We start from the raw sequence: 6,352 nt of genomic DNA on the forward strand, positions 1-6,352 counted from the left end.
TACATTTAACTGATTGCCAGTTTTCGAATGAACATCATTTCGTGTCAACTTAGAAGTAGATTCTGATTACAAATCTGAAAAATCAATGATTCTGAGTATATCCAACATGGACTCTCTTAGCCCAAGAAATGACTGCTTCGACAAGAATCAACCAATATATAAAAGCAGAAAGAGGGAGCATAGTCCATAATTTGGGATAGATAATTGGACTTAAAATCAGTAAGGCTAGTGCTCACTTCGGCTGCACATATACTAAAATTAGAACGTTACAGAGAAGATTAGCATGGTCTCTGAGCAAGGATGACACACAAATTCATGAAGCATTCCATATTTTTGAGAATCTGAGAAAACCAACTAAAAAGCTAGTGAAAATCATTAATACTTTTAGTAAAGTTGCAGGGTACAAAATAAACCCACATAAATATCAGCATTTCTACTTATTTCCAACAAAACTCAGCAGCAAGAGTTAGAAAAAGAAACTCCATTTAAAATTACTCTAGACAATATAAAATTTTTGGAGATATATTTGCCAAGACAAATTCAGGAATTATATGAACATAACTACAAAACACTTCACACAAATAAAACCAGATCTAAACAATTGGAAAAATATTAATCGTTCATGGGTAAGATGAGCTAATATAGTAAAAATGACAATCCTACTTAAACTAATTTACTTATTCAGTGCCATAACTATCAAACTCTCAAGAAATTATTTTTATAGATTTGGAAAAAATATGATAAAGTTCATCTGGAAGAACAAAAGATCAATAATATCAAGGGAAATAATGAAAAAAGTGAAGGATGGTGATCTAGCAGTACCAGATCTTAAACTCTACTATAAAGCATCAAAATAATGTGGTGCTGGCTAAGAGAGAGAGTGGAATAGACATGGAGTAAATGACCTCAGCAAGCTAGTGTTTGATAAACTCCAAGATCCTAGCTTTTGGGACAAGAATCCACTGTTTCACAAAAATTGCTGGGAAAATTGGAAAACAGAATGGGAGAGATTAGGTTTAGGTCAGCAATTCACACCCCATACCAAGATAAATTCAAAATGAGTAAGTGATATAAATATAAACAGGGAAATTATAAGTAAATTAAGTGACCATAGAATAGTATACTTGTCAGATCTATGGGAAAGGAAAGAATTTAAGACCAAGCAAGAGATAGAGAATATTACAAGATGTAAAATGAAAAATTTTGATTATATTAAATTAGAAAGGTTTTATGCAAACAAAACCAATACAATCAAAATTAGAAGGGAAGCAACAAACTGGGAAAAAATTTTATAACAAAAATATCTAACAATGGTCTAATTTCTCAAATTCATATGGAACTAAGTCAAATGTCCAAAAATAATCAAGCCATTGCTAAATTGACAAATGGTGAAGGTATATGAATAGGCCATTTTCAGATGAAAAAATCAAAACTATCAATATTTACATGAAAAAGTTTTCTAAAACCCTCTTGATTAGAGAAATGCAAATCAAAACAATGCTGAGGTAGCACCTCACACCTAGCAGACTGGCCAATTTGACAGTAAAGGAAAATAATAACAGTTGGAGGGGTTGTGGCAAAATTGGAACACTAATGCATTGCTGGTGAGTTGTGATTTGATCCAACCATTCTGCAAGGCAATTTGGAATTATGCCCAAAGGGCTTTAAAAGACTGTCTGCCCTTTCATCCAGCAATACCACTAATAGGTTTGTACCCCCAAAGAGATAATAAAAATGGTTGTACAAAAATATTCATAGCTGCACTCTTTGTGGAGGCAAAACATTAGAAAATGAGGGGTTGTCCATTGATTGGGGAAACACTGAACACATTGTGGTATCTGATGGTGATGGAATACTTTTAAGCTATAAGGAATGGTGAACTGCTTGATTTCTATATGAATTGGAAAAACCTCCATGACATACTGATGCAGAGTGAAATGAGTAGAACCAGGAGAACATTATACACAGTAACTGAAACATTGTGGGGACAATCAAATGGAATTGACTTTGCTACTAATAGCAATTCAATGATCCAGGAAAATTCTGAGGGACTTATGGGAAAGAATACTATCCACATATAGAGAAAGAACTGTGATAGTAGAAACCCAGAAGAAAAAGATAAGAATTATTGCATATATGGGTATATGATTTGGGGTTTAAAAGATTTCTCTATTAAAAATGAATAATATGGAAATCAATCAGAAGAAGAGATTGTGAGTGAGTGGGGAGATCTTCTAGGGTGAGAAAGTTGGGGAATGGACAAGTTTGAAGATTTAGAAGCAGAGCTTGGAAAGGAGTAATTGCCAGGTTTCCAAGTTGGAAAGATATACCCTTAACCTGTGTAAATTTGCCTAAACTAGAAGCTTGGGCATTCATACTCTAACTCTAATTGTGAAGCCAGAAAATGAATGAAAAAAAAATGAGAAGGAAGGAGATCTTGAAATACTAGAGCTTAGTGTCAAAACAACTTGGAACTAGGTAAGAAATAGAATGACTGATTATTTGAATAGATTAAGATTACAATGTATAGAAGCAAATGAGCACAATAGTCCAGTTTTTGATAAACCCCAAGATATTAGCTGTTAGGGAAAGAACTCACTATTCAATCAAATCTCCTTGGAATCTAGAAAGTAATCTGGCAGAAAGTAGATATAGACCAAAATCTCACACCCTATACCAAGATAACCTCAAAATAGGCACATGATTTACACATACTGGTGATGTTATAAGCAAATTAGGGGAGCATGGAAAGAATTATCTGTGAAAAAGACAAATAGTTGAGGAATTCATGACCAGATAAATACAGAGACATTCACAAAAGGTTAAATGAAAACTTTTTATTACATTAAATTTAAATTTTTGTACAAACAAAACAAAATTAGAAGAATGTTGAGAAACTAGGAAATATTTTATAGCATATTTCTCTGATAAAGATCTCATTTCTCAAATATGCAGAGGGCTGAGCCAAACTTATAAGATTAGGACAAATTCCCTAATTGATAGATAGTCAAAGGGCATAAATAGGCATTTTTCAGAGGAAAAAATTCGAAGTGTGAATAGTTATGTGAAATGCTCTAAATCACTAATAGAGATGAAAAATGAAATAATTGAAGTAATAATCACCTCACATCTATCAGATTAGCCAAGATAAAAAAAAGGAAAATAAATTCTCTAGGAGATCTGAGAAAAATTGGGATACTAATGCACTGTTGGTAGAGTTGCGAATTGGCCCAACCATTTTGGAGAATAATTTTGACGTATGCCCAAATCGCTATGAAGTTTTGTATATCCTTTAATCCAGAAATAATAATACTAAATTTTTCCCAAAGAAAAGGGAAAAGGAAAAGGACAACATGAACAAATATATTTATAAGAGCTCTTTTTGTGATGGCAAAGAATTGGAAACTGATGGTTTGCTCCTCAATTGGGAAGTGGTTAAACAAGGTATGGTATATGATTGTGCTATAAGAAACAAAGAAGGGGATAGTTTCATAAAAACTTGCGTAGACTTTTATGAACTGCTACAAAGTGAGGAGAGTAGAACAGCAATATTATAAAGATAATTGACTGTGAAAGACTTAGTAACTCTGATCAATACAATGATCCACCACAGTTCCAAAGGATTCATAGTGAACTATACTGTGCACCTCCATAAAAAGAAGTGATGGACTCAATGAAGATCGAAATATATTGTTTTTCCTGTCTTTATTTTATTTCTTTTTCCTCTTTTTTTTTAAAAAAAAAGCTAATGTGGAAATATATTTTGTATGAGTTCAAGTGCAAAATGGGTATCATATTTCTTGCCATCTCACTGGACTTGGGGAGGAATGGAAGAAGTAATATTTGGAACCAAAAATTAAATTAAACAAAAAACCTGTGAGACCAGTGTTCTTTCCCTTTTCCTACCCCTCAGCTATTGCCTCCATGTATGCTATTCTTACCTCCCCCCTCCCACCAAACTCTCCAGATTTATGGGATCATAGGTTTGATGATAATAATAATAGGATTTGCACAGTGCTTTAAAATTTACTAATCCCTTGGAAGTATCATCTCCTTTAATCACCACAACCACCCCAGGTAGAAGGTTCTATTATTACCCTCATTTTACAGATGAGGAAACTAAAGCAGATAGAGGGTAGATGACTTTTCCAAAGTCACATACCTAATATGAATTTGAAGCAAGGTTTGAACCTAGGACTTTCAGACTCCAGGTTTGATGTTCTATTCATTGTATCTTTTAGTTATTTGTAAGAAACCACAGGGGTCATTTCTTCCAACCTCCTCACTTTATAGACAAGAAATTGAGGCCAAGAGCAATTAAGCGACTTGCCCAAAATCACACAAGTAATAAGTAATGGAGCCAGAATTAGAACTCGAATCCTCTGACTCCAAATGCAGTTGAGTTCTTCACTTGACCTAGTTCTGTTGGATATATTTGATCAAGAATATGGATAAAGATATCCTTTTTGAAATAATCTATTTTTAATGAACAAGAATATAATTTCTATCATAACTAATGTGTACAATTAATCAAAACATAAACAAATCCCCACATTGGCCAGATCCTATACATATATAGGATCTGACCTATATACACACACATATATAAGGCACATTAATTAATTGAGTAATAAAAACTATGATTTCCATATGTCATTGCTCAGCAATAAGATAATGTGTTCAACAATAATGTGTTAAAGAACCAGTGGAAACCAGGTACATCATGTCCAAAAGTTGTAAGCCAGACCCTTGCAAGCAAGGACTATCTTTTGTTCCTTTTTTATCCCAGCATTCGGTATGTTGTCTGACACATAGTAGGTGCTTTAAAAATGTTTGATTGAATGGATTCATAAATAGTATCAAGTCTGACATCAGTGGGCATTTGAAACCCAAAGAGATGCAGACACCATGTTACATTTTCTATTTCGTTGAAACCCATTAGATTTATGGATAGGAGAATAATGTATGAATAAACAAAAGACAGAAAGCAGTGTGAGATGTAAAATGGATAGTTGTGATTACATCAAATTTAAAAGGTTTTATATAAATAAAACTTATGTAGCCATGATTAGAATGAAAGCAGAACACTGAGCGGGGGGAAAGATTTTATAGACAGTTTCTTGGATAGAATTCTCATATCTAAAATAGATAAAGAACTTTTTTTTCAAATGTGTAAGAATATGAGACACACCACAGTTGTTAACTGGATATTTGATTTATTATTGTATATCAAAGGATATGAACATTTTTATGAAGAAACCAAAGCTATATAGAACCATATGAAAATATGCTCTAAAATGTCATTGTTTAGAGAAATGCACATCAAAACAACACTGAGGTATCATCTAACACCTAGTAGAATGGCTAAAATGATAAAAGGGAAAAATGACAAACGTTTGGAAAGGATCCAGAAATGAGGACACTAATACACTGTTGGTGGAACTATGAAGTGATCCAATCATTTTAGAGAACAATCTGGAATTATGCTCAGACATAATAAAACTGTGTATATTCTTTGATGAGGCAATGTATTATTTTTTTCCTAAGATGACCAGGAGAAAAGGGAAAGAACCTAAATGTTCCAAAATATTTATAGCAACAGTCTTTCTGGTGGCAAAGAACTGGAAATAGAGGAGATGCCCATCAATTGTGAAAAGGTTAGATAAGTTGCGGCATATGATTGTGATGGAGTATTCTTGTACCATTAGAAATTACAATCAGGTTCACAAACAAAACATGGTAAGACCTAGATGAAATTACAAAGAGTCAAATGAGCAGAACCAAATGAATATTACATCCACAAACAAAAACATTGTTTGAAAAATGACTTGTAGATGCCCATTTCCAGAGAAATAACTAATAAATAGAAACAAGCAAGACATAGTTTATATATATATATATACATACATATATATATATGTATACACATATACACATATATCTTTTTGTTAAATTATGTCTTCTCTATTGCAGGGAGGGAAAGGAGAGAGATTCCTGGAAATTTTAATGTGATTAATTAATTAATTTTTAAAAGTAAGGAAATTCATCCTAATCCAGATCAAGGTTTCAAGATCAGTGACCTCTGGTCTGGCTCTATTTTATAGCTTTAGTCAGGAAATATAAAAGATAGTCTACCCTTAACTCTGCCTCTAACTTCCTTTGTGGTTTTTCCTTGTCACAACTTCATCTCAGTGCTAAAAATGAGAAAATGAATGTTAGTGGACTTCATAAGACTATTATAAAGTGAAATTCATGCAGTGATTATGAAGCCATCGTGATTCAAAGGTTTAGGCTAACTGAACACTTGGTTTCCAGGAAGTTTAAAGCACTTTAGCTCCCAGAGATATTTACA

At 33.0% G+C, this 6,352-nt stretch overlaps 1 non-coding gene across 1 annotated transcript; it reads left to right on the forward strand.

The window, feature by feature from the left end:
- Positions 1-228: 228 nt before the first annotated feature.
- Positions 229-335, forward strand: LOC123238317. Its single transcript, XR_006505519.1, has one exon. It is a non-coding gene; the product is annotated as a U6 spliceosomal RNA (small nuclear RNA).
- The last annotated feature ends 6,017 nt before the right edge of the window (positions 336-6,352 follow it).

The sequence above is a fragment of the Gracilinanus agilis genome, chromosome 2, assembly GCF_016433145.1.
Source record: "Gracilinanus agilis isolate LMUSP501 chromosome 2, AgileGrace, whole genome shotgun sequence".
Taxonomy (NCBI): Eukaryota; Metazoa; Chordata; class Mammalia; order Didelphimorphia; family Didelphidae; genus Gracilinanus; species Gracilinanus agilis.